The sequence below is a fragment of the Pteropus medius genome, unplaced genomic scaffold (genome assembly GCF_902729225.1).
Source record: "Pteropus medius unplaced genomic scaffold, Ma_sr-lr_union100, whole genome shotgun sequence".
Classification (NCBI taxonomy): Eukaryota; Metazoa; Chordata; class Mammalia; order Chiroptera; family Pteropodidae; genus Pteropus; species Pteropus medius.
This window is the reverse complement of record NW_024349800.1, coordinates 64,720,016-64,723,381: the sequence shown is the minus strand read 5'-3', so window position 1 is coordinate 64,723,381 and position 3,366 is coordinate 64,720,016. Positions and strand designations below refer to the sequence as shown.

The 3,366-nt window shown below is 36.1% G+C and overlaps 1 non-coding gene and 1 pseudogene across 1 annotated transcript; both read left to right on the top strand.

Annotated features, from left to right (window-relative positions):
• The first annotated feature begins 26 nt into the window (after positions 1-26).
• On the top strand, positions 27-3,007 carry LOC120621561 (NXPE family member 1-like; annotated as a pseudogene).
• On the top strand, positions 1,893-1,999 carry LOC120622180 (U6 spliceosomal RNA). Its single transcript, XR_005658438.1, has one exon. It is a non-coding gene; the product is annotated as a U6 spliceosomal RNA (small nuclear RNA).
• Positions 3,008-3,366: the final 359 nt, after the last annotated feature.

The following is a 3,366-nucleotide window of genomic DNA, read 5'->3' as shown; positions in this document are numbered from 1 at the left end:
CCTGGGTTTGTGTCCCAGGTGGAGCCATGGACCATACCTGGGTGCTCCGGGCCCCCTGGGTGCGCCAGTCCCCAGGTGCACACTGCAAGCATGTGGGAGGGGATGCCCTGCCTTCAGAGATCCATTTCTTAAGGGGAAACAGCAACATCCATGGGTCAGGGGTAGAAGTGGGGACGGGTAGAGAATTTAAAGAGGGGAGAAAAAAAAAAGAACGGCACCTTGACTGTGGTGATGGTATCATGGACTATGGTGATGGTATCATGGTGTATACATATGTTCGAACTCATGAGACTGTATGTATTAAATATGTGCAGTTTCTGCATATCAGTCATACCACAATACAGCTGTAAAAAAATAAAGCTAAAATCATTACCCCTCCCCTCCAAGAAAAAAAAAAGAATGGCAGAACAATACAATAGAAGGAGCTGGAGTCTCTGACAACATCCAACACTGTATTAGCCCTGGCCTGCTCACTCTAGGACTTTTGTATGAGGGATACATTTATATTTTAGGTCATTATTACTTGCTTCCTGTCTAATACAGGATGTGATATCAGTACAGAAGTGCTGATATAACAAAACCTAAAACACGAGGCATCGGTGCAGTGGTGGGGAGTGGCATAGTGAGTGACAAGGAAATATGACAGGTAAGAAATCTGATGCCATAACAAAACTTTTGGTGCATTGCTACCTGAAATTACTTGGAAGGCAGATCATGTGCCAACAGAGCCTATAATTCTAATGGGACTTACTGGGAAATCTCAGAATATTGGTTTGTGTTGTCTGTTTTGTGTCACTTTTAGCAAAATCCTATTTAAATTTTAATTCAAGCCAGGTATTTTCTACTATCCACAGCTAGCTAGCTACAAGAGAGTTTTAAAAATGTGGACATATCATATTTAAATCTTTTTTTAACTTTAAAATATTCCTATGAAAAAATTCATAGAAAAATAAGATTACTGCTTCATTAATGGAACAAAGGTTAATGATTTGATACAAAGACATCAACTAGCAGACCACTAATATTCACAAAAGCCTGAGTCACCACAGAATCAAAAAGAATGACAAAGAAATGAGAGAACTTCAAGACTAAACCAATGACCAGATCTGAGAGAAAATGAACAAGGAGGAGTCCAGATGAATCAAAATCTCTCGAAAAAAAAAAAAAAAGGTAGAAATGCCTATAACAAAACTGGTGATCAAAGAATAGTACCAGGAAGAAAAGGGACCAAGAAATAGGAGTTAGAGGAAGAGGGAAAGAGATCAAGAAAGGAAAGAACAAAGAAAGAAGACTGGATATTTAATTTATGCCAATAAAATCACTTACCACAAGCATCTGTTAGTAGCGAGTGAAAAGAAGAGAGAGAAATGCCACGTTGGAATGAAGATTCCTGTCTCTGGTGGTTATACTTTGGAAAGAAGGTGGATTACAATGTTTTGTAACCAGATTCAGTTAAATACAATTAAGAAAAGTGGCTGTTTGAAAGGAAAGCTCATTTACCTGCTGGGAGACTCTACGCTGCATCAATGGATCTACTACGTATCCAAAATTGTAAAAAATGTGTATTTATTTTATAGATATTCTTTTACAAATCCAGGTTGATTTTAAAATACTTTTAATGAGGTCTCTATTCTCTCATTTTGGCTATTTTGTTTTCAACTTTGTTTAGCTTTCTAAATTGGAGCCTTTTAATTTAGAACATATTTTATTCTCTCTTTCATAAAAATATTGCTCTTTTTAAATTCCAATGAAAACTTTACATTTTGATTGACATTTCACACATATGAATAGGTAGGTACCGTACCCTAGAGGGTAGAAATGTTCCAATAAGAAATAATCTAGGTGGGCGAGTATTTTAAATGACAGGATATTCACTTAAACAATATTAATCAGTGCTCACTTCAGCAGCACACATACTAAAACTGGAATAATACAGAGAAGATTAGCATGACCCCTGTGCAAGGACAACATGCAAATTCATGAAGCATTCCATGTTTTTTAAAGTTTGAAATCGCACATAATGAATACTGCCAAAGAAATAGAGCATTTGATAATATAAAATGTTATCATTTATTTTTCTTTCCAGTTTTAATTGTGTAATTACAGTTTAGCCAAATGCCTAAAAGATCCAGTTTTGACCACAGTAGTGCTAACTCTATCCATTAGCTTTTCCAAGAACTTGCCATTTCTGTGTCCATGTAAATTTGAGTTTATATAGTGAAAATGAGTATGATTATACTGTGAAATAGGTAGCCATGCTGTGTTTATTGAGAAAAGAAATACCTACTTTGTTTTGAGAAAACATAACAAACCTTAGGGAGAGTAAAAAATAAAATAAAAAAATATCAATCATTGCCTTCTAGTTACAAGATTTTTTTTATAAGCACTAAAATTTTTTGATCTTTATGACACTGGAATTTTTAAGAAACTTTTGCTTCTGGATGCAGAAAGACATGTACAGATTCAATGAAAAAAACACATAGCTATCCATTTATCACTTACCAGCTCTACTCTGTGATAGATGAGAATTATATCCTTTGGATAATTGACCAGATATCAAGTGATAAAGACACAGCCATCATCATCATCCTTGGCCAGCACTTCCGACCCTTCCCATTGACATTTTTATTCGCAGGGCCATTAGTGTCCAAAAAGCTATTGAATGACTATTCCTAAGAAACCCAGCCACTAAAGTGATCCTTACGACAGAAAACATCAGGGAGATGCACATAGATATGCAGAGGTTTGGAGACTTCCATGGTTATATTCAGTATCTTACCATGAAGGATATTTTCTAAGATCTCAAGGTGGGTGTCATTGATGCCTGGGACTTGACCATTGCTTATGGCACCAATAGTGTCCATCCGCTTGATTATGTGGTTGGAAATCAGATTAACCTGTTCTTCAACTACATTTGCTAAAGCCTGCATATACAAAATCCCTAGGTACCAATATCCACCAATAACTCAGCTTATATTGTTAGAGAATTTTGGCTTATTTTAGAGACTAAAAAAAATCGAATTGAAAAGAATCTGTCTAGGCAGGGAAAACACTTAAGAGCAAAGACAGTTAATACAGGATGCAAAGCCAAAAGAATCAGACATAAAGAATGATTATATCATGCCTAGCGCTTATCTATGAGTGTTAATAAATGTTCTTATTCTTTAAGCAAGTTTGGGCCATAATCTCTGTTACTTGTGGCTGAAAGCATCCCACCTGATACCATAGTGGGGTAAAAGAGAATAACATATGATTGCCATGATGGTCTGAAACAGGGGTCATCTAACTTTTTTTGTAAAGGGCTAAATATTAAATGTTTTAGGCTTTGCAGGCCATTTGTCTCTGTTACAACTGTTCAACTCTGCC